The sequence below is a fragment of the Anguilla rostrata genome, chromosome 17 (genome assembly GCF_018555375.3).
Source record: "Anguilla rostrata isolate EN2019 chromosome 17, ASM1855537v3, whole genome shotgun sequence".
Lineage (NCBI taxonomy): Eukaryota > Metazoa > Chordata > Actinopteri > Anguilliformes > Anguillidae > Anguilla > Anguilla rostrata.
Window position 1 is genome coordinate 24566405 of NC_057949.1, and position 26072 is coordinate 24592476.

A 26072-nucleotide genomic window follows, 5' to 3' on the forward strand; every position below is an offset into this window, starting at 1 on the left:
CTCTGCACAGGGTTCCAGGTTAATCTATAACAGCCTTCTGCTCTGCACAGGGTTCCAGGTTAATCTATAACAGCCTTCTGCTCTGCACAGGGTTCCAGGTTAATCTATAACAGCCTTCTGCTATGCACAGGGTTCCAGGTTAATCTATAACAGCCTTCTGCTCTGCACAGGGTTTCAGGTTAATCTATAATAGCCTTCTGCTCTGCACAGGGTTCCAGGTTAATCTATAACAGCCTTCTGCTCTGCACAGGGTTCCAGGTAATCTATAACAGCCTCTGCTCTGCACAGGGTTCCAGGTTAATCTATAACAGCCTTCTGCTCTGCACAGGTTTCAGGTTAATCTATAACAGCCTTCTGCTCTGCACAGGGTTCCAGGTTAATCTATAACAGCCTTCTGCTCTGCACAGGGTTCCAGGTTAATCTATAACAGCCTTCTGCTCTGCACAGGGTTCCAGGTTAATCTATAACAGCCTTCTGCTCTGCACAGGGTTCCAGGTTAATCTATAACAGCCTTCTGCTCTGCACAGGGTTCCGGGTTAATCTACAACAGCCTTCTGCTCTGCACAGGGTTCCAGGTTAATCTATAACAGCCTTCTGCTCTGCACAGGGTTCCAGGTTAATCTATAACAGCCTTCTGCTCTGCACAGGGTTTCAGGTTAATCTATAATAGCCTTCTGCTCTGCACAGGGTTCCAGGTTAATCTATAACAGCCTTCTGCTCTGCACAGGGTTCCAGGTTAATCTATAACAGCCTTCTGCTCTGCACAGGGTTCCAGGTTAATCTATAACAGCCTTCTGCTCTGCACAGGGTTCCAGGTTAATCTACAACAGCCTTCTGCTCTGCACAGGGTTCCAGGTTAATCTATAACAGCCTTCTGCTCTGCACAGGGTTCCAGGTTAATCTACAACAGCCTCCTGCTTTGTGCATGGCCAAAGAGCAGTGTGAGGGCAATTCCACACAATGTGTGACACCATTATAAAACTTTCAACTGTGGCTGCAAAATAGTGCTTACGTTTGAAGCTTCAAGATTTACACGTTACCAGGCATAGGGCCGCCATTTTAGTTTTTGAAATGACTGTCATTTTATGCCTGCTCTGTAGTGGTCAAAAGAATAGCACTCATGTGTAACTTGCATTATATCATACGTATTTGCTTCAGCAGGAAGCCACTGGACAGCCGGGTGGAAACCACAAATCAAGCGTTAGGACTTACTGTCATCCTGAAGCTGTTGTAACGCTGTGCATCAGAAATGACTCGCCCATAGTTATGGGCCATGTGATTACCCATCTTTACCCATTTGCATATAGTGTTAAAATTTGTACATAACTGCTTTATATTCACTCTGCAGATGAATATGTTGTTGTTCCTTCATTAGATAGGATAGGCTGCCATTCCCTGCACTGTCATTACTGAAAGTTCTCCTTGCAGGGTACCAAGCTTCACATACCATGCAGTGGTGAAGATGTACAAACACTCAGGATTAAATGAGCATGATTCTTCTGTTTATATCCACCTATCAGCGTTTTGATAAGGACCACATCAATGCTGATTCTATTTTACTCACTTGAATTAGAAAAGTCAACCACAAGTCACAAGAGATGATACTAAAATGCGATACTCACCACTTCTTTTTCCACAGTATCCAAATGATACCAGCCAAAATCACGATGAGTATGCAAGGGAAGAAAATGCTGAGCCCTGCAACAATATGATAAATTATATATTTTGCTGATTTTCCAGTGAAATATATTTTCATCTGTCTTCAAAATACATTTAAATTAATTTATTTCACCATGGTTATTGAAGCAACATTATGTCTCTCACCCATTCAGTGCAAAAACAACTTATTTAGCATTTTTATTTTTTTACTTTTTGAAAATGTTATAAATTTTATTGTGATGTATTTTCCACTGAAACACACGTTTTATTATGTTTTCAAACTCATTTTTATTCATTTATTTCACTAATGTGTTCATATTTTATTTTATTTATTTAATTGTGGTTGATAAATATGTGATATCCCATCTACCTGAATGAAAAAATGACAGTTATTTTTTTTCCATTTTGTAATTTCTTAACATAAAAATTAATTTGTATTTTGCTGATTTTCCAAGGAAGCATGTTTTCACATAGAATATCTTCATCTTTATTTTTATTCACTTATATCACAGTGGTCGTTAAATAAACTGTCATCTATCTGAATTGAATTGAATTGAAATATGAATATTTAGTTTTGTTTTAAAATTTTTTGGAGAAAAGATATTAAATATATAATATTTTGTATTTTTCTGCTTTTCCATGAAAATGTATTTCTTAATATACATTTTTAAAGCATAATGTTTTACAATTATATCATCGTGTTTATTGAATAAATATGATTTCCCATCCAGTTGAATGAAAAAATGAAAATGTTTTTGCATTTTTACCCTTTTTGGACAAGACAGACTTATGGATTTTGCACTGGAAAAATTTTTCAGCATAAAATGTCTTTAAATTCATGTTCATTCATTTATTTCAATGTGGTTGTTAAATATGGTTACAGATCCATTGAAATGGAAAATTTTCTTTTAAAAAAAAAAAAAAGAATATAATATGTATTTGGATTGTCTTCCATAGAAACATGTTTTTTGTTATGAATTTTTTTGTGTTATTTTTAATTTGTTAATTTAAACACAGCTGTTAAAATAACATGTGTTTTTATGAGGAAAAATGGAGTGGAGAATGTGGATAAAGGGCAATATACATATGAACCCATTTAATTTATTAACTGAGGTATTACATAAAAAATATTTCCTGTCCATGTGAATAAAAAAAATGCATTTTTTGATATTTTTAATTTTGTACTTTTTGAATCTTAGAATATAGTCTTATGTAATTTGTTATTTTTAAATTAAAACACATTTTTAATCATAAACTTCTTAAAACACATTTATATCCATTTATTTTGGTTTTTACGTAAATAAGATTTCCTGTCGATCCGAATAAAAAAAACACGAGATAAGACTATATATAATCTTACATATTTAGCTATTTTTCTATTGAATCACATTTTTCATCATATATTTAGGACTATTTTTTTTGTCACATTTTGGACACGAGTATAGTTTTATCTATTTTGCTATTTTTTTATTAAATAGATTTCATAGATCACTGCCATTTTTGAATAAACACAATTTCTAATCCAACACAAATTTAAGATTTATGTTTTTCCTTTCTACTTTTTACACATCAAAAACAGTTTTCAAAAAACAACAACTAGCCCTAGCACTGAACATAACCCTAATTTTGTGTCAGCCTTAACAGTAGCAGATTCCAAACCCTAAGCCTAATCCTAGCCATATTAATAGATGACTAAGATTTTTTTTTGAGAGTTAGTAGTTATCTTAAATGCATTTTTTTTTTTTTTTTAATATTTATTAGCACTAGACCAAACCTAAATCATACTCCTAGCATTAACCCAAATACTTTAACCCACTGGGTAACACAACCAGCCATAAACATTTTCCAAAAAGATAATCCAACATCAAAGTGAAAATCTACATCACCACTCAGTTAACAATACGTCAAACCTAATTCATGTAGAGCTTGTCTGGAGAGAGAGAGAAGCATTGCATTTCAGGGTTGTCCTCTCCCGATGAGCTAGATCCACACGCATAGGTTTCACTTCAGCTGTGGGCGAGACACGATGCTGGACATATAGTCCAACGTATAGTCTCATAAGCATACTAGTTAGTCATGCTGTGAATTCATCGGAAAATATTGTGGGTGACATGTCTCTCTGCCTACCCCAGACCTACACCTACGGCCGGATCTACTTGATGTCGATCGGGGTTGTTGGAGCACTCACCGGCAGTTACACTGGCAGAACATTCGTCAGTCATGTTCGCATCATTATCTACAAGGTCAAAACAAATTCAAAGTATTTTAGATTTCCATAAAATTGATTCAGAATGCACTTATCTTTGGCTTGTTTATTAAAACACATGCAGCTGACACTGCGATGAGAAGATGACAAATGTGAAATTGGTACCTTTGACAATGAAGTGGATCCACCGCTCCTAAAAGATTTATGCATAATTAGATATTTACTTCTGAAAAGATTATGAATTTTGTGGAAGACATTTTAAAGAGAACACAAAACTGTGTGGCCGTGAGTGTGCATGTTGGGTATGTGTGTGTGTGTGTGTGTGTGTGTGTGTGTACAGTGTGCGTGTATGAATGTGAAAGTGAATGTGAATGTGCACATGCGTGTGTGTTTGAATAACAGGACCTGCCTTGTCTAAGACATTGGAGGACCAGTAGGATACATTCATGCACTTGCAGAGGATGATCCAGGCATGGGAAAATTCCTTCACCTCAGAGGACCATTGTGGGTCAGTTCCCGTCTCTCTGTGTGCCAGGACCGCAGTCTGAGAGAGAAACAGCACACACTCTAGAGTTATTACCTGTGCCAGAGAAACAGCACACACTCTAGAGTTATTACCTGTGTCTGAGAAACAGCACACACTCTAGAGTTATTACCTGTGCCAGAGAAACAGCACACACTCTAGAGTTATTACCTGTGCCAGAGAAACAGCACACACTCTAGAGTTATTACCTGTGTCTGAGAAACAGCACACACTCTAGAGTTATTACCTGTGTCTGAGAAACAGCACACACTCTAGAGTTATTACCTGTGTCTGAGAAACAGCACACACTCTAGAGTTATTACCTGTGTCTGAGAAACAGCACACACTCTAGAGTTATTACCTGTGCCAGAGAAACAGCACACACTCTAGAGTTATTACCTGTGCCAGAGAAACAGCACACACTCTAGCAGTTATTAGCCCACCCATTCTGGGGCAAAGCTAAGGGGTAACAGAGAAATCTAGGAAGCCCCTATAGGTGTGCGGGATTTCCCCACCGAAAAAAATAATCACACATGACTGGAGGAGAAAGTGGGTTTTTGTTTCCAGGTCCGCCCCCCTAGCCAATTGCCTTGACGTAATAGTGAAACACTGCCCGCTGCACATTTTTCAGATCATGTCACAACTTGCAGCCAGTCAGAGGACGTGGGTGTGAGGGGAAGGACCACCCGAGAGGTGGCTGTACAGCTATCCGCCTTTCTGACCGGCTATGCTACAGGAGATGCTTTATTTAGGTATTTATTTATTCAAGAAACCTGTCGTCATTGTATCACAGGGCACCCCTGTCAGTCTCAGAGGGTCTTCCCTGTATAAATAAAAAAAAATAATAATAATAATTGTGGCAAAGAAGAGCAAGTCTCCAAAACTCACCGAATTCCACTCCTCACTCTACAGTTCTTCAGGAATCTCGTAGGAGTAATTAAATCCACCCGGAGTCTTTATGTCCGCACAGGAAGTGGGTATTTCGAGCTCCGAACATGTACATGCTGAAAAAAAAACACAGTCGGCCTGGAGATACACACTGTGCCCTACAAAAGTGTGTGAATGGAAGCGTGAAATCTGCTATTTGTTTTATATACTGAAGGCCTTTGGACTTGAGATCAAAACATAAATGAGACAAAAGCACAGACAGTCAGGTTTTAAACAGCTGTTTCCGTAAAATATGTACACTTGTAAATGCCATGAAATAAAAGCTGACTCGGTAATTTGTCTCGTGTTAATCTTTTGAACTCAAATCCAAATTTCACTCCATTGCATAAAAGCCCAGACCCAGACTTGTTCTGCAGGAACAGGCAACACAATAAAAGAAACAACTTTGTTGACACGAAATAAATGAATCTTGAATGAAAGAATCTTTGGAGTAGCCATTTTGAGAACAAAGTAAGTTCCCAATTCAGGAAGTCAGCACGTGCACAATGAAAGCCCAAAATTAAACAGACGTTCCTCCTCTCTTGCATTTTCACACAATAGAAGGAATGTAGAATAAATGACTCATTTCGAAAAAGAGGATGCACAAGTCGAGAGTACACAATCGCAATAACAACTACCGATACTCCGTCATTTTTTACCCACCTTTGTTTGTGTCTATGTATAAAACACCACACAAGCATGCATAGGTATTTCACAGCATTCGACCTGTCTCAGTCTGAGATTAAAAAATTGTACGGGTGTGTAGATTAGGCAAAGTTGACGTACCATGCACAAGAATAAAGACCATTAAAAGGGACAGCCTCTCGTTGGCCATGTTCTCTTCATTCCACAGTGAGTGCTGCTGTAGAACTGAGATAGCCCATTAGCCTAGAGGAAACACATGATTGCAGTCTGCTTCCGCTTCCAGATCGCACGATGATGTAATCTGCGCCATTTTCATTTTCCAAGTAAATCTGTAGGTCTGGCAGTAGATCAGTGGAGTTTCAAAACCTCAAGGCAGCCTGCTTGTGTATGATCTCATGTGCACATGTGTGAATATTGTTGGCCCGGCGGGGAATGGGGGAGATTCCACACCTAACTCTTGGTAGTGTTCAACTGTACCCCCACATCCCACATGCATTACAGCCTCCTGAAATAAAAAAATTAAATTAAAAAAACAGCCTCTATGAATTAAATCATCATAAGATTGATGTCCAGCCCATTCTGAAGAGCACCTGTCAAATTTTATAGCCAAGGATATTAAACTAAAGAGCATTGCTAAACCATCCTGTATTAAATTAAATCATTCTGCCTAAAGTCCCCCCCCCCCCTTTATAGGACTACTTTTCATTGAAATTGTTATTTTTAATTTACAAAAGTGAGTCAGTTTGATGGTCAGGCAAAACTTGAAAAGAAAGAGAGAGGGAAGATTGTGGGATCATTACGTGTTTAAGGAAATTATGATTGGTGTCCAGTTTCGGTCAAATTCTATCAACTGATTTTTGTCATTTTTACCATAGATAAGTGATCGATAAAGAGATTTTTTTCCATTGTACTGTTGTTACTGTAGTTTTTGATGTCCAGCTCATGAGGACAGTTTTCTCATTGCCTAAGGTTCAATAACAGATTAACTTTTCTCCATTTTTTTTATTGCTGTTATTAAGTTGCTATTAGTTGCTCTTATACAGACTGGTTTACAGATCTTACATCTTTAGTAAGTAAGTAAGGAAGTAAGTAAATTTTATTTGTAAATCACATTTAAAAACAACTGTTGCTGATCAAAGTGCTGTACACAAATAAAAATGCAAATAAATAAAAATAGAATTAAATTAAATTAAATTAAAAAATAATAATAATAAATAAATAAATAAATAATAATAATAATACACACTATCCACTTGTAAAGCTGGATGTTTACTGCAATAACATTAAATACCTCTCTCAAATTACAAGGCAGTGCCCCACTGTAGTATTGGTACCTGCAGCTAATTCCCTTTGCTGATTGTGGAATGTGAGACTTGGGAAAATCCCTTTATAGAGCTTATTGTGCAGTACTGTTGGGCTGATCAATTCTAATCTTAACCCTAACCCTAGCAGAACCATAATTTGAGCCCTATAACCTAAATGAAGCTATAGGTATTTTTGAAAACATTAATGAAAAACAAAATCAAGATCATGAATTCAATAGTACAAATGCAAAATAATGTTTGAGGTCTTTTTTTTATGTTTTCCCTGAAATAATATGGATACATTGTTCTATGGTCATAGGTACCTATACTACTAGTACTACTAGAGAATATTTTAGTATCATCCAAAATCAAAAACAAACCCACGTTCTAACCTTTCTTCAAGCTGCTGAAGAAAGCCTAACCCTAACCCTAACCCTACCCTAATTTTCACCCTAACCCGACCCTAACTCTAACCATCACTCTAACCCTAATCCAACCCTAACTCTAACCCTAACCATAACCCAACCCTAACTCTAACTCTAACCCTAACCCAACCCTAACCCAACCCCATTATTTGCCAGATGCAAACTGAAGTCCTGCTGCATCAGAGTGCATGGGTGCACCATTACATTACATTACATTACATTACAGGCATTTAGCAGACGCTCTTATCCAGAGCGACTTACACAACTTTTTTACATAGCATTTTACATTGTATCCATTTACACAGCTGGATATATACTGAAGCAATGCAGGTTAAGTACCTTGCTCAAGGGTACAACGGCAGTGTCCTTACCCGGGAATCAAACCTGCGACCTTTCGGTTACAAGCCCAGTTCCTTACCCACTGTGCTACACTCATCCCTACCCTCATGCCTTGTGTGTTCATTCAGGTTGTGGTATTTTATGGTCTTAAGATCTTCTTTTTAGGGCTTGTTTTGGGTGTAAATAGTAAGCTTTCAGGACGTCTGTTTTGGTACTTGCTTTAGCATGGTGGCTCTGCATTAGTGCTTCAGTGATCCGCGTCTGGGAATGTTGTTTGTCAGGCCTGGCAGTCTTATTCACAGTAATATGGTGTGAATGCACTTACCTTCTCCTACATTGAAGCTCACACTGGACAAGAGCACTTGTCTGTAATGTCTGTAATGTAATGTAATACCCTATAATACAATGTGCAAATATGCACGTTGAATGAAAAAGAGAAAAGACTAAATCAGATTTCTGAAACAATACATTTTATTGCACGCACTAGCTAATAACTCATATCTAAGCAATTGGTACAATAAAGTAAAAAGCAGGGTATTAAAAGCAAAGTCTGCCTCTTGCACAGAAACAGAGATTGCTAACTTATTTTTTAAAGCACTATGTTGCAAGAAACCACGTGTTCATTAGCAAGACACTAGTGAAAATAGTGATGGACAGGAGTGATTTTCTACTTGCTAGCATGCAGGTGCGTGGGTACTGTGAATGCAGAGCTTATGAGAATGTGTTCCTGGTTTAGTAGTGAGTTCTGCAATGAAATGATCATATCAGAAGTCACATTCCCACTGCATTCATTCTGTACTGAAACACAGGGTATTTTTTATAAAACAATATATATATATATATATATATATATATATATATATATATATTTAATTAATAAATACAATAATTATATAATTATTGTATTTATTTATAAAATATTTATTTAAAATTTATATTTATGAATATATTATTTGTACATTTATAAATATATTTTTAAAAAATCTAAATATGATCATATCAGAAGTCACATTCCCACTGCATTCATTCTGTATTGAAACACAGGGTATTTTTTTATAAAACTATATATATATTATATATATTATATATTATATATATATATATATATATATATATATTTAATAAATAAATACAATAATTATATAATTATTGTATTTATTTATTAAATATTTATTTAAAATTTTGAAAGTTACATTTTTTGACAAAGGCTCCACGCCTCCTCCTCGCCTGAACCTTCTCCCACCCTGCAGGGAAGACAGTGACAGAGAAATACAAGGTGAGGGGGAGGGGGACAAGGGTAAAATTACACCATAGCAACATTGACTCAGAGGATTTCTTGCCAATAAAGCATCTTCAACTGAATTAAAATGGGCCCTGCAGCTGTTTTGTTGGTATAAACGGCAACATCGCAGAACTGAAGGGGTAATACAGAAAATGGCCAGACATGTCACTGCCATTAGAAAAAGGGGATGCTGCAGTTCAGCCAGTAGCAAGAGAGGTTGTTGCCATTCAGCCAATAGCAAGAGAGGTTGTTGCCATTCAGCCAATAGCAAGATAAGCTGCTGCCATTCAGCTAGTAGTAAGATGGGATGTTGTTAATAGAGTCAGTAGCATGAGGGGATGACACAACTTTGGCTGAGATGATTTGCACACACTGTAGCTGACAGAAAATGAAGAAGATGCATTTTTCAGTGGAAAATATGGTAACCGAAGGTAACCGAAGGTAACCAGTGACAGAGCGATGAATAGACAGGGTCTTGGGGAGGCAGGAGTCTGAAGCAACCAGTCCTTCCGGAAACTTCCAGTCATGTGAGTAAGAGGACCACTCACCAGGCGGCACAGGTGATTGGGCCACCTAGACCATGTGTTGGTCCTCCTGAGGGTTCTGCTCCTGATCCTGGTCCTCCTGAGGGTTCTGCTCCTGATCATGGTCCTCCTGAGGGTTCTGGTCCACAGCCCGTTCAACAGCTGTATATCTCCTTGAGCTGCTAATTAGTAGAATCAGGTATGCAATGATTGGAATGAAAACCTACAGGCTGGATCGCCAGGAAAAGGGTTAGGCATCCCCCCCACAAGGTGTCCAGCATACATCTACAGCACATGCAGTGTAAAATGAATGATTAAAACACACACGCACCGGTTCCTCTTCCTCCTCCTGCACCAGCAGTAGACTCCTACTCCAATGGCAGCAGCAATACCGGCAAGGGGGATGAGCACAGAAACTGCAATACAAGCAACAGTGAAAATGGATCGCAATTAACGCAGCCTCACAGCAAGAGAGGGGAAACCATCCCATCCACCACAGATGTGTAACTCCTATCTGAATGATGCATGGTAGCCATTTTGTGCCAGAATGTTCACTGCACATCAGCAGAGTAGAGAGGAAGGGATTTATGCAGCCAATTAAAGTGGCAAATTATTAGATTACCGGACAGAACAAGACCAGCTGGGAATTTGGGGGCGAAACACAGTAGAGTGGGAAGCTCCTGCTCTTTTTGTGAGGAGTGCAGCGCCAGAAATAGCTATAGGTGATGCAGTGCTTTACTGTGCAGTAGTCATTCCCAGCAAAGAGCATAGCTCAAATATGCACAGGACTTTTGCGACTCATTTTCCCAGAATTCAACATGAGGTATACAGTAGTACTTTGTATTGCGGGGAAATGACCGATGAGCAGCAAAACAGCAGCTGTACTTTTAAAGACTGTTTTTCATTAAATTCCCATTAGACTTGCATTTTTTGTGAGCTTATTGCTCTGAGATGCTGTTTTCTGCAGCTTGTTCTTCTGGCTTGACTATTTTTCTGCACTGTGCACTTGCCAAGTGTTGTAAGTAAATGTCTGTTCATTGCTGAGGAGCATAACAGAACAACAAAAAATGACTTGGTTCAAGGTCTATTTTAGACAAAAAAGGAAAAGGTCCCTCCCTCATTGGTCAAGCAAAAGCTAATATAACGTTGAACGGTTCCAGTACACAGTCAACTGTGTAAATGCAGAATGTGTAGGAATGCAAACTGGATACCAAAAAAAACCTATGGAGATGCATCTTTTCCAAAAAGGCAACAGAGAAAAGAGAAATGAACTCACCGAGAATTATCCAGTGGTCAAGGACCTCTCCACGCTCTAGAAAAGTTGGTTCAGCTTGGCAATGTTCGTTTCTGTGATATATGTTAGCACCGCCCACCCCCCACCCCTCCCAACACAAATCATCTTCACCCAGTAACATGATTCTACTTACTTTCACCAGAAAACACCATACTCTTCTCCTGAAATAAATATAGAAATAATTATTCCTGTGTGTATGTAAAGAATACATAACTTACACCGTAAAGGTGATTTAAACACCTCACTCTGTTGGACTATCCTATTATACTGATAGATATTCACTGAAACCACTTTTGGTGAATATGTATCAGTATGAGACAGCAGTGTCTGTTTAGTCACACCTCAAGTATTCTCCGTTTTAAAATGTGACACACTACATGGCCGGAAGTATATGGACACCTGACATCCAATATCTCATGCAAAATTATGGGCATTAATATGGAGTTAGTCTACCTTTTGCTGCTATAACAACCTACACTCATCTGGGAAGGCTTCATACTAGATGTTGGAGCATTGCTGCAGGAATTTGGTTCTATTCAGCCAGAAGAGCATTAGTGAGGTCGGGCACAGATTGGGCAATTAGGCCAGACTCATAGCTGGCTTTCCAATTGATCCCAAGGTGTTTGATAGGGTAGAGGTCAGGGCTCTGTGCAGGCCAGTCAAATTCTTCCACATCGTTCTCAACAAAACCATTTCTATATGGACCTTGCTGTGTGCCCAGGGGCATTGTCCTGCTGCAACAGGAAATGGCCTACCCAAAACTGTTGTGGAAGCCCAGAATCATCTATAATGTCATTGTACGCTGTGGCATTACGGTTTGCCTTCACTGGAACTGAGGGGCCTAGCCCAAACCATGAAAAACAGCCCCAGACCAAGGGGTGTTCAGAGATGTTTAATCTTATAATGTATAACCACTTCACAGAGTTTGCATTCTTGTGAATTTATATTCAGATTTTACGTCAGTTACATTCCAAGAAAGACACCTGCCTTATTGTCTCCCAAACTATGTTTCAACTTCCTTCTATTCTTTTAGCTGAGTGATTTAATATTGTAGTCCAGGGACAATCAAATCTGGGCCTTGAATTCAAACCCAGCCCTGGTTTTCTCTTCGCCAAGGTAATTAACTGAACAATTAGCACTACTGATTAGCCAAACTGACCTCACACTTGACTTACAGGTCAAGGGAGGGTGGAAAACCAGCAGAACAGCAAACCAGAAAACCATTGAGGACCATGATTTGATAATCCCAGTTGTAGTGCAAAGGGTTACAGTAGTGTTTTTTGTTGTAATGTTGGAATAAAAATGTGATTATGGGAGGAGACCAGGGTAATATTGCAGAACAGGATGTGATTGGATGTGCATATTGATAAGATATAGAAGTAAATGCAGTGTGATTGGAAGGATAAACTCACCGCTGATTTTGTATTCGTGTCTTCATAAAGGACAGAGTAGTTGAGGCTCATGCCATAAACCAGGGTAATTATCCCTCTAGATAAGCCCACCACCGTGTTGTTGTCTGATTCCGAGGCATTCGGATAGTCTCTGAAGGCTATAACCTGACCCTGTGGAGAAAAAAGACAGAAATACAGTTGCTGTTAAACAAGGAGGCCAAGGCTAGACACAGGTATTTGGCAACCTAAAATCCTAACTCATCCCCAATATTAAATATAACCTCAATTCCAGTCCATATTTGTGATTATTTGCTGTAACAAATGTGTACAGGTATTCTTAGTTTTCAGCAACCAGCTACCAAGTGTAGATACCAACTGTGATACCTCCTGATGGAACAAGACTTGCTGAACTACATTTTACTACATTTAATTGAGTTAAATTACCATATTTTCTACATATTCTCTACTCCACTTGCGGGCGGCAGTGTAGTATAATGGGTAAGGAGCTGGCTTTGTAACCTGAAGGTCCCAGGTTCGATTCCCGGGTAGGACACTGCCGATGTACGTTTGAGCAAGGTACTTAACCTGTGTTGCTTACTTCAGTATATATCCAGCTGTATAACTGAATGCAATGAAAATGCTATGTAAATTAAACATTGTGTAAGTCGCTATGGATAAGAGCGTCTGCTAAATGCCTGTAATGTGATGTAAATTGCTGTATACGTACGTTCATATTCCACTCTTCAGAAATTAATTTGATTCCCTTTTTATCAAAAATGTCCAGCCTATCCAAAGCTGAATAAGTGCAGTGTTGACGGTTTTGGACATCTTGGCTGGCGATGGCTGTTGCCTCTTCACGAGAGCAGTCTGGAAAAAGGGTGGGAGTGGAAGAAAAATGGAGGGGGGGGGAGTCATTCAACAGACACAGGACAAGTTATGACACCCCCTCTACTTGGTCCCGAGTACTTTGCGCATGTGTCATTGTCACTAAAACTGGCGATTATGGTGTCAGCGTTCCCGTCCTCTCTTTCAGTCACTTTCACTTTAAAACGGCAGTAAAATGGATTCCCGGCCACTCACAGCTTAACGTGTCACGACAACAACAAAAAAAGACATTACAGTGAACTCAACACGGGACACAGTCACTCCACAGCCCACACCTCCCCATTTGGGCAGGAGGCACGTTTCACGTGGGCCAGCGGGGAGTTCCAAACACGTGGAGCGCTCTCAGTCGGACCACGCGGCAGGCCCGACTTTCTTTTTTCTGTCAAACAATTTCCAAACTTAAAAATATCCGCACGTCTCCTCGAGTGATTATTTCACCATCTGAAAGACTGCTGCGTGATTTACGCCCCTGAGATTGATTTTTTAAAGGCCAGGGAAATATGTAAAATCAGTAGAAGCCGCTGCAATGATTTCACCAGCCCAAGAGCAAAAAAGACAGGCAGCACAGGCAACAGCGGTAAGATTTCACCACTCCTATTTACATTTACGATTTAAGCTAAAATTACACTTTTTAAAAAGACAAGACAACTTCTTACCATAACCATGGAACAAGAAACATGGAAAAAGAACAAATCTAAGAGAGCGACTCATCATCTTAAGGCATATGCATCCACGGCTAGTCTTTTTTTCACTTCCTTGTTAGTCATTTCCTGAATAGCATCAGAGGTGACGTATTTGTGAGGTCACACTGAATTTGCATGAGTGGGGGGGTTAGGATTAGGGTTAGGGTTAGGGTTAGGGTTAGGGTTAGGGTTGGGGGGGGGTGAAAGATTACACATCTTATCAAGAGTGCTTTAGCATTCATTGATAATCAATTTTAGGCATGAAAAGTGCAAGGAATGTTAAAATGCAATCTCCTTCATAGAAGCATGGCTGCCACCAGCCGTATTCACTAGAGGAAGTGATGGCAAAGCATGTTCATGTGAGTTCTATTGTATATCATGTGAGATTTATATATCACAGGTGCGTAAAACGCAGACACACCACATCAAACCAACGTAATCACGTTTTTCTCAATTATTTTTGATAAATTGTGCATAAGCACTCCTTGAAATGATTGTTAGATTATATTTAATTTTAAATCAAAAACTTTTTTTCTATATATATAAATGAGACCCCTGGTGTGTAGAGGTCAATAACCTGTTGTAGGATGTTTCCTTAGCTCTCTGCCTATCCCACTGAACTCAATTTTGTTCCAGATCCTTATTGGAATTAATTTAAATTAAATTTTTAATGGCATAGAAAGCCCTTCTTGCTTTCTCTTTCAATGTATTTATGGCCAAGTCAAAACTTCACATGTACACTGATCCTTAAGCCTAAAATAAGTATAATTATTTGTTGATTCTGTGGTATTTCTTTTCCCAAGGGTAAAGCTTTTTGGGTGATTCTGTGAGATATGGACCTTTTCTGGAGTATAGTTTCTCGCCAAATTATCACCACTTTCCCACAATAAAGGGTGTGAATAAGACAAAGAGCAGTCTTCCTGTCGTATTTGGTGGAAAATATTTTTAAATGTAGTTTTTCTTGAAATAGATAAATACGTTAAAGCAGAATCAGTCTATGTAGCCACTCCTGCTTGTCGATCGGGTGTCCTTGGACTCTGTGTTGAAGCCGTACGAAAGGTCTTCCTCTGACTCCACTCAGTGTGAGCTTGGCTACAGCCTGCGGCGTGAAAAGGAGCAGCGGGTGACACCACGTGTTTTGGAGGGAAAACTGTGGATGTTTGAAGTCTCCAGAATCAGCAGCGAGGTCCCCGCATAAATACAGTTGTGGCAGTGGCTGCAGATAACTGGACTTTCAAAATGATGGTAGGAACTGGATATCTACAGCCCCACCTTGGGTGATAAGTTTATTTTAAATAAGTGAAATGACCCATAGAGTTGGTATCAAAGCATTTACATCTAATAAAACAATACAAATCAGTTTTGAGGCTATTTTGAGATTAACATTGACCTCCAACTGATATGCTGTATATTCTGAATTACAATTTATGGCAAAATGCTGTTTTAATTGCACGGACACAAGGGCCCTTTAATAAGTTGAATTAAAAGCGTTTGACTTACAGAAAGCCCTCGTCTTTTAAAGTATGACCTTTTGGATTTTCCTCCAGGAGTTTGTGGTAAATAAATCAATTGTAGTTATGGCACTGGAAAAATCCAGGTGTTCCGATTGCAGGCCAACAGGCAGTTGTAAATTCTGGGGATGTACAAAGTCATCGCTAGAGGGCAGTGTAAGCATTCGGTTTGTGGCAACAGCCATATCATTTTTGTTTGTAGGCCTATGCAGAATCTCAGCAAACTGAAAATAAACACTGCTGTTGTAACAAGGCGCTGACCTAACCTGACCTCTGACCTCCGTGCGACCTCTGCCCCCCCCCCCCCCCCGAGGAGTATACCTGAACCTCCCCAGATTTGCGTCTGTGTGTGTCTCCAATTACTTATCATGCACATTCATGTATAGGTTAAATATACTCCGTAGCAGAAGTTCAGCGTTAGAGTATTTCTTAAATGTGCACGTTTGGGAGAGAGGGATCAGGAACTGTCACCCTGGTAATGTGGAGATGACGAGTCGGTGTGCGTCTCTGGCATGTGAGAACTTGGCTGCCCCATTCCTGCACCCTTCATCACTGTGAACGCACAACCGCTCCAGAGCGTGCTGTGAATGGGGTGCAGGGGGCAGGGGGCAGGGGGCAGGGGCATGGGACACCCTGCTCCCTGTCCCATGTCCCCTGCCCCATGCCCCATGCCCCATGCCCCTGCCTGCCCCCTGCACCCCATTCACAGCACGCTCTGGAGCGGTTGTGCGTTCACAGTGATGACAGACGGCACGCTCTCCTGCAGGTAGGCTGAGAGCTGAGCTGCACCGGGGAGACGGAGACAGGTCAGGACATTATCCCCTTGTGTTTCGCCACTGGGCCGTGCCGGCCCCCTCCCCCTCCATCCCCTCCCCCTCCCCCTCCCCCTCCGCCCCCGACCCGACCCCCTCCATCCCCTCCCCGGGCTGTTGAAGGTTTACAGAACAGCTGAGAGAATCCTGAGTGGGGGGGTGGGGAACAAGCACCCCGGACCGGGCTGTGGCCGGGCCGGAGTGGTACCAGGCAAGGCGGAACCCACAGGACCCGAGTCACCGCTCCATCCCCGTACACCGGAAACCAGCGGACACAGTCGGGGTGGGGGGGAAGTGTACGATGCAAATCGAATGCTTCCCGAGACCCCCTTGCCCCCCGCTACGTGTGCAGAGCGCGCATCTGAGGCGGGATTCGATGGGCTGCCTTTGACGCCGTTGCATTCTGGGTTTTGCAGTCAGCCTGTTGCATTTGAAGGTCGGTGTGTAGGGCGTTCTGGCAGTCTGATCGGAGGTCTGCGCCTCGCTTGAGGGTGGCGCAAGATGAGGGGAACCAGGGGTTCTTAGCCTTAAGTGAAGCACCACGCTGCCCCCTGCAGGTCGTGGGAGTTGACTACACAGCCGTGTCGGTCTCAGACAGCAGAGAACCGCGCTGAACCCCACCGATCTGCAGAGGGGCCAAGGAAGCGGGAGATAAACACTGCGAGTGTTATTATATCATCTAGTTTCCATGGATACAAACTGACAGCGGCTTAGCGGAAGGCACTGCATTCCGTTCATTCGACCCCAGCCCATGCATGTCCGAGTGAGCACGGCAGAGAGAGCATAGGAGTGACTTCACAGAAACATCGGGTTGGTTACACGATACCTTGCATTCTGGTGGTTACCCAGGTTGTAGTTGTAAGTGGGCTCTCGGCCGAGCGACGTGGTAAAATAATGGTAAATAAATAAAAATAAGTACACATGTGCACATGTGAGCATGTTTGCGTGTGTGAATAATACCACGTCAGGCTCAAGAAGTGATGACTATTTAACCATGTTATGACACGCTGAAGAAAAGAAGCATACCCCCACACCTCCTCCACATCTCTCTTTCACTTTCTCCCTCACTCTGTCCCTTGCATGAATTCATTTTGGATAATGCATCAGTGGCTACCATCCCACGGGCTGTTACAGGACACTGCACGCGTGTACAGTCCCAGATAACAAGTTTCGGATCCAAGAACATTCCCGGAAAGCTACGGTAAACCGTTCCAACATGTACATTTGTCAAGTTTCCAAGATAACCCCTTGAGAGTTATTCTTCAGCTCACATGGAACATTGCTGGAGCAGTCGCAGGAATCACTGCTTTTTACATTCCTAAAAATTGTGCCATTTTTCAAGTTTTAGCTCATAATGGTCTAATTCTGCCCTATACGCACATTCTTTTGTATTGTTCTGTACTCGTAGCAATCATTTTTATAGTAGGGATTTCAATTTTACATCATCACTTATTATGGTATAAAATGCCATGGCTGTTTTCACGTTTGGTTCATTTACAGTAGTATATGCCCTGTATTACTATGCAATGTTTTTTGCAAGGTTATTTCTTTCCAATATACCATTTAATTTGTTTTGGAATATTATAATTTAGACTCAGTCGTATTAACTGCCAGGGCCCAGGTCTGAGAGTACTGCTCTAGAATAGTCAGGCTCTGCTGCAGTTCATATTCTGTATGCATCATAAAACCCAGATCTTTTGCAAGGAGTTTCATGACATTATCTTATAGGCAGAGCCACTAGTTTGTCTCCCCCTTTTTCCTTGCATGGTACTTCAGTCCTCTGCCAGCTAGAGATCACAATAGACTACTTGTCAAGCCCCTTGTCAAACAACTTTCCCATTTGCACCACCTCAGTAATCTAAGTTAATAAAGTAATTGCCACTAATTAAACACTCAGGACGAGTGAAAGCAATGTTAAAGTTTGATTACTTACTACCATGAACATGTTGCAGTATTTTTATATGTTGTACAGGGGGCATGTTCGGTTTTGTTAGAAGCAGTGGGAAATGCCCACATTAAATATGAGTACAGTTGTATAACATTTAACTTGCACAAAAAAGTTCAATGAAAGTAAATTCACGATTCAACTAATTAACTAATCGCACTTCAATCAAGACTTTGAGTAGAATCAGATGTCTCAATGCTGGATTAAAACAAGAACCTTTACCCACACTGGCCCTTTTTGGATTGGACACCCCTGCTTTATACGGACGAGTTTTCCTTTTACAGCAGTAATACTCAGTCCTGTTCCTGGGTGGCCACAGAGTCTGCTGATTTTTTTTCTTTCTCCTTTAGACCAGTGACCAATTTTAACCCCAAGAAACCAGGGGACCTGAGTTCAATTTGTAACTAGGGCTGCTGGGTGCCTGTTAAGGCACTGTTCCTGTATGGTCCTCCACCCTCCATATTCCGCTGTGGAATCCATAACTTGCCTGTACCAGCTCTGCCCAGCAGCTACACAACGCAGGGCAATGCTAAATATTGCCGGGATGACCTTGCCTCACTGCTCACCAGTGACCCCTGCTGGTCAGTCAGGCACTCAGAGCCTGCTTGCTGTACAAGCTGTATATAAAGTGCTTTTCACACCCAGATTTATTTGACAGTACAGACCTCAACTAAGTCATGAAACACTACATAGCCATATAACCCAATATGAAATGACAAACAATACCGCTTTTTATTAAGATATGGAATGGTCAACAAATAACTTGCCATCATCACAACCATAATCATAGCCACTATGACCATAATTATATGAGAATGAATTTCATAAAATCAAATAGGAGAATGATAAACAGAGCAAATCCTTTTTCTGTGTGTGTGTGTGTGTGTGTGTGTGTGCGTGCGTGTGTCACGGGACTGTTTAAAGTTTAAAGGGAAGGGGGAGAGGGATGGGAAGAGGGGGATGGGGGTAAAGGTCCGGGCCAAACTCTGAGAACCCTGCATTCCTGAGATTTCCACTCTGCTTATCGGACCACCCCCACCCAGAATGAAAGAGAGAGAGAGAGAGAGAGAGAGGGAGAGAGAGAGCGAGAGATTTCCCCAGAAGCCTCTGCTCCTCTCATGACCACCCAGGCTGTCCGGTCCAGAGAGCGTTTCCACTGCTGGGAACCTCCGCCGATGTGCGTGCGGGCAGCGCTCCCGAACGCTAACGAGGCGTCGTTATCCCAGAAACGCCATTACTGCCGCCGCCGCCGCGGCGCGCGCTCGCTCGCACAGTCGCTCACTCACCCAGATGTGCTGACGTGTGGAAACGAGGAGCCGCGGAGTTCCCGCTGTCGTCGCCCCCCCCCAGGCTGGACTCCCTCTCTCTCCCGCCACCCCAGATACGCTCTCCCTGCGAAGGCATCGTGCCAACAGGGCCTCTCTCTCCGAGCCCCGCGAACAGCCCAGCGGCTGCTAACGCCGCTGGCGTCGACGAAAGCAGCGGTAGAGAGGAGAGAGAGCAGGACCGGGCCGAACGTCGACCGGAATAAACTGCCGTTCATCAGCCTGGCAGACGCCAGCCAACCACAGCGCCCTGCGCTCCCTCTCTCTCACACACACATACACACACACACACACGAGGTGTGAGGGCCACATCACTGGGATGATTTCAGCGCCCTCTTACCCTTAATAAGCACGTTTGATGTCAGACATTACTTCAGGATACCGAGTGACCATCTTCACACCATGACAGAGCATTTCTTTGCTACAGAGGGTCGTATCTTTCCAGATTGTGACGCCTAATCTGCAGTGCCCCCCCTCCAGAATTACAGACCTGGGAAGACTCCCTGCCAAGGGGCATACAGGCTGTACTGGTCATAATGTATGTAGCAGCCCAACAGTCTGTTACGTGACTTTGCACTGATGATTCCATTTTTTGTTCAGTACCTATACATTCGTGCACACACAGACACAGACAATTATTGAAAGTGGTGTAGGGGGTAAAACCTATGATCTAATAAAATCAGTGTATACAGGGAACAAATGCGGCATAAAAATTGGCAACAAAAGAACAGATTTCTTCTCTCAGGAGTGTGGAGTGAGACAGGGCTGAAGCCTTAGCCCAACTCTTTTCAATATTTATATTAATGAATTGGCAAACATACTAGAAAAAGCTGCAGTGCCTGGTCTCACTCTACACAACTCAGAGATGAAGTGCCTGTTCTATGCAGATGACCTGGTTCTCCTTTTCCCCAGGGAACAGGGGTTACAGAAAAGCCTAGATCTGCTAGAACAATACTGCCAGACCTGGGCCCTGGTAGTAAACCTTAACAAAGCTAAAATTATGACATTCCAAAAAAGATCTAGATCTCAGGGAACAAAACACAAATTCATGTTAGGAACACATTACATTGAACAGTCCTCAAATTATTTAGGGCTAAAAATCAGTTCTACAGGCAACTTCAACACTGCAGTGAATGAACTAAGGGAGAAAGCACGCAGGGCCTTCTACGCCATAAAACAACAAATTTCTGTAGAGATTCCAATTAGAATTTGGCTTAAAATCTTTGGAGCTGTAATCGAACCAATTGCTCTTTATGGCAATGAAGTGTGGGGTCCACTCATCAGTCAAGAATTTGGCAAATGGGGCAAACATCCAATCGAAACCCTGCATGCAGAATTCTGTAAACATACCCTGAAATGACACAGACACAACAAACAATGCATGCAGGGCAGAATTAGGCCAATACCCATTACTTATCAAAATACAAAAAAGATCAATCAAATTTTAGAAGCACCTAAAACAAAGTGACCCCCACTCACATACCCTGCAATACCAAGAGTTGAGCAAAGCAAACAAGTCCCCTCACTCAGCTGGTCTTGAGCCTTAGTTCCCTACATACACTAACACACACTAACACCTCACCTGCTCAGGATCAGAACAAAACTACAAACATAATTAGAATAAACCAAATTGCAACACAGCTGAAACAGAATTGTATAACCTACTGGGAGACTAAAACAAAATCGCAAAGTAAAATGAAATGTTATTTGGTCCTAAAAAGACAGTATGCTGTAGCGAACTGCCTGACCACAGTTTCTGACAAAAAACTGAGAACCACCTTGACGAGGTACAGACTCAACGAGCACCACTTAGCCATAGAAACTGGCAGGAACAGAAAATCATGGTTGCCAGAAGGAAAAAGATTGTGCCAACAATGCAAAGGCAACCAAATTGAAACTGAAAAACACTTCCTGATGGAATGCACCAAATTTGACCAAATTCGCCAAAAGTTCTACCAAAAAATGATCCAGAAATGTCCCCAATTCAATGATATACCCAATGAAGATAGATTACCCTACCTATTAGGAGAAGGTTGCTGCATACTAGCAGCACAATTTGTGTTCTCTTGCCGTACTCTGAGGGACAATGTGTGACCACCTCATTCACACATTTACACACAGCATACACGCGTACAAGCAGACACATAATATTCACTCATGCACACAACACACACACCTAACATCACTTACTGATATTGTTGTATATATTTTTATATGTTTTATATAACAAATTCATAGTCTAGGATTCATTGTATATAGTTGTATGTTGTAACCACTGCTTTGGCAACACAAGTGCCTACATTTGTCATGCAAATTGAAATTGACACACACCCAGGCACACACACGTTGATGCACACACGCACACAAACACACACACACACACACACACACACACACACGCACTTGTGCTTTTACTCTGTGCCAGGATGACCACATGCTGGTCTGTATTTCAATGCAGCATGGACAGAATGGACAACTGACAGCGACCCTGTACCCCAAAACTCCCCTCAGCCCCTTCATTAAATCGTCTGTGGCTCTTTGCCAATCTAAAGCACCCCAGGCTCGGACTGAAAGTATCACCTATTAGGGTACCTATGAAGATCTCCTGCACTACATAAACATGAATTTTAGTCATAGATACACTTAGAGGCCATTGCAACGGGGACTTAAACATAACCCGCTGCTTGAGATTAGCACTGGTTTGGCACGTGACCAATGCCACTCACACCGCCCAAAGCTCAGGCCACTCACACTGTTTGTCTGAAAGCTGATCTCTGCGCTGCACTCCACTTCTTGTCAGTATGGCACAGCTATGCTAGCACAAACACACTGATTACCACAGCCTTTGCACTGCGCTATGCTAGCACAAACACACTGATTACCACAGCCTTTGCACTGGGCTATGCTAGCACAAACACACTGATTACCACAGCCTTTGCACTGCGCTATGCTAGCACAAACACACTGATTACCACAGCCTTTGCACTGCGCTATGCTAGCACAAACACACTGATTACCACAGCCTTTGCACTGCGCTATGCTAGCACAAACACACTGATTACCACAGCCTTTGCACTGTGCTATGCTAGCACAAACACACTGAGTACCACAGCCTTTGCACTGTGCTATGCTAGCACAAACACACTGATTACCACAGCCTTTGCACTGCGCTATGCTAGCACAAACACACTGATTACCACAGCCTTTGCACTGCGCTATGCTAGCACAAACACACTGAGTACCACAGCCTTTGCACTGCGCTATGCTAGCACAAACACACTGATTACCACAGCCTTTGCACTGCGCTATGCTAGCACAAACACACTGATTACCACAGCCTTTACACTGCGCTATGCTAGCACAAACACACCACTTACTACAGCCATTTCACTGCACTATGGTAATGCATGCATAGATTCACACGTACACACAAACACGTGCGCGCACACACACATACACACACACACACACACACACACACACACTCACACAAATATGCACATACACGCTCTCTCGCATACGCTCATTACTTTCATTTATTTGACTCCAATGTCGAAAATGACCACATAAATTCCACATACCTTGTTGCAGTCACAGTGTTCTAGTTTTTCCTTGAAGTGGTTAGTTGAGGTGGGGTCCACGGGAGATATTCATTCATCCGTAGCCGCCACCCCCCGTCCCTCTGCCCTGCGTCCAAAACCACAGCATATTTCTGCTGCGTATTTATGCTAAGAAATCTGAGAGTTCTGGGAAACTGCACTAAAAGCAAGAAAATTCAATTAAATGAATCACACCTCCTGCCTCTTTTACCATCCCCCCCCCCCCCATCCCAGTCCGATTCCCTTTCTCTTTTCCACTCTTCCCTTTTTCTTTCTGTTTTTCTGACTGCACAGGACAGACACGTCGGCCCAGAGAGGACTGAGAGGTTAATGTGGTGGTTTTTGATTTGAAAGAAGAGAGATCACTTAAATTTGTCTCATTTTGACAGGAAAAAAAAAGTATAAAATATGATTCAAGCTATGGAAGTAGATAAACCAAGTCCTGGATTTGATTAAAACTATTACATCTTTGAAGTGAAAAACTAAAAAATGAGAAGAACAGAGCAGATTCACTGGTTTTTTTTTTCATTCAAGTTATAACTTTCTTTGTTTGATGAGCTGCATCTTCACTTAAGACCGGCATGGCAATTTTCACTGGCATGGCAATTTTGATTACATCGAGAAAAAAACTAAAATTCTCTCTCTCTCTCTCTTCCACTCTCTTTCTCTCTCTCACACACACACATGCAGCACACAGGTATGCTGTTGAATGAAAGGACCTTCTGTTTCTCTCTCAGGTATTTGGGTAATTAGCAGGACGCAAGACGTAAGGGACAGGTAAGTGCATGCTGGGAACAGAATCCAGGTGTTGTCCGGACAGATAAGCTCAGAGGAGCCCACTCCCCAGGCTCTCCCAGTCCCCCTTGTGATTCTGCCAAAAACCCGAACTTAAAAACACATGGCCTGGCATTCATCGCAACGCCATGGCAACCAGCATGTGCCCCGCCGACCCCAGTGTCACATTCACTCAGTCACAGTATTAAATCCCCTCACATCACTCAGCTGTCACATACGCAAAATGTCACATTCATTCATTCATTCATTCAGCCAACAATACTTCTTGGCACGACACCTAACAAAGTCACTCCCTCATAGAAACTTCACACAGACTAACCGAAAGGTTGTTCTGCATTCTGCTAGTCTGTGGAGAACATACATTTTATGCTGCAGAAAAAGGGAAGTCAGGAAAGTGAAGTAAACTGAAGGAAAAAACTTTGCACTGTACTAATAGGGCATCTGCAGATGATATCTTAAACTCATGTGCTTCACAAGGGAAGTGGTCACCATTTACAATTAGTAAGTGTCTCTTTTCTGAAACGATTCACATATTGGATGATGTTATGTACGTAGAATTTTTCAAAGTTTTGCAAAAGACTTGATTTGTGAAGAGTTCATGCATTTAACAACGACTTTGAACATATAGAAAGTTCCTTCATCTGTTCTTAATTCTTAAAAATAAAGAATCTGAATTCTCATAGTACTTCTTGGTCGAAGACCAGGGCCAGCATTATTCTGAAGCTGAACAACGAAGGTGGTCAGGCATACCTTTAAAGGCCTGGAGACGGTTCACTGCTGAGAACGTCCTGGGGTTTAAACCACAGTGGTCTGACCGTTCCACAACCCCATTCCCCACCCTGGATATGTGGTCGACCGCAGCCCAAACCCCTCCTACCCCCCCCCCCCCTTCCCCTTCCCGCCCCACCTCAGAAATCTTTAAGGGGTTCGGAGTAGTGTTAAGTCTGCCAGAAACACAAACATCGTGTGTGTTGTTGTTGCAAAAGAAACCGAGATCGTGTATTGGGTGCTCACATAGTTGTCATACAACGAGCTCCAGACTAGGGCTGGGCGATATGGACAAAATCAAATATCACGATATTTTTGACCAAATACCTCGATATCGATATTGTGGGGATGACTATTGGTACTTTCACAAAATTACACAATGATATTTTTGATAAATAATCATCAGTAATGTAATGTAATAACTAAGTGGGTGAAGGCAAATAATAGAACAGCTAGAACAGGCAGGTAAGTTCAGAAAATCACATCGCTTTACTGTAATGCTGCCTTTAAAACCAGGAAAAGACAACACTTACGCCATATCGCGATATTACGCGATACAAAATCCCAGGCGATATGTAGTCTCATATCACGATATCGATATAATATGGATGTGTTGCCCAGCCCTACTCCAGACCAGTGCTAACCTGCTCTGAGAAGACGCTAATGCTGCGGCGCACCTAAGATGCTAGCAGAGTCGCTCGACGTGGGCACATCTAACAGGAGAATAGTAAAGGGACAGATGTTAGAATCGCTCGACGTGGGCACATCCAACAGGAGAACAGTAAAGGGACAGATGTTAGCTGTTTTCGGGGGGGGGGGGTCAATCATAACACCATGATACTTTCCTCCTGTCTGAATAACACAAAAAAATATTAATGGAAGGGAGTCAGACTGTCTGCTTTCTTTCAAAAAATATATAGATATATTTAATAATTAGTTCAAAGACCTGGAGATCTGATCTGAGCTCCGTCAGGGACCTCTGCCCCCTTACCGCCCCCACAGTTAGTTTTCTTCCTCCCGTTAATCTGAAATGAGTCAGCACCCTTTACCTTTACCTCCACGGCCTGTATCTCCTGCTTCCGTGGCACGGATCCGACATCTGATCCCAGATTAGATGTCGTTCGCCAGGAGACTCGCGCCAGTGACTGTTCTCCAACCTTTAAAAAAAAAAACGGCGAGGTGTTGTGTTTTTGCCCGCACACAGACAACCCCGATGACCTCAGCCCACTT

The 26072-nt window shown here is 41.9% G+C and overlaps 2 long non-coding RNA genes across 8 annotated transcripts in view; both read right to left on the reverse strand.

Annotated features, from left to right (window-relative positions):
* The window catches only part of LOC135243659 (uncharacterized), a 10354-nt gene extending 4158 nt beyond the window's left edge, over positions 1 to 6196 (reverse strand). Inside the window, exons 1-5 of one of the 2 annotated variants that reach the window (XR_010326731.1) lie at positions 6102 to 6196; positions 5277 to 5392; positions 4031 to 4409; positions 3848 to 3895; positions 1623 to 1698 (exon numbers count right to left, since the gene is read on the reverse strand). This is a non-coding gene — a long non-coding RNA (uncharacterized LOC135243659). Of the gene's footprint in view, positions 1 to 1622; positions 1699 to 3847; positions 3896 to 4030; positions 4410 to 5276; positions 5643 to 6101 lie in introns of those variants that run through there. The other variant, XR_010326730.1, reaches the window with a different exon arrangement.
* Positions 6197 to 8476: 2280 nt separating this feature from the next.
* Positions 8477 to 24893, reverse strand: LOC135243586 (uncharacterized). Of its 6 annotated transcripts, none has more exons than XR_010326684.1 (7): positions 23262 to 24893; positions 13247 to 13386; positions 12541 to 12690; positions 11111 to 11289; positions 10166 to 10250; positions 9859 to 10016; positions 8477 to 9272 (listed from the first exon to the last, which is right to left on the reverse strand). It is a non-coding gene; the product is annotated as an uncharacterized LOC135243586 (long non-coding RNA). The 6 variants fall into 6 exon arrangements; XR_010326682.1 differs by lacking the exon at positions 23262 to 24893 and adding an exon at positions 14061 to 14196 and having other exon boundaries at positions 9859 to 10013; XR_010326681.1 differs by lacking the exon at positions 23262 to 24893 and adding an exon at positions 14061 to 14196.
* Between the last annotated feature and the right edge of the window lie 1179 nt (positions 24894 to 26072).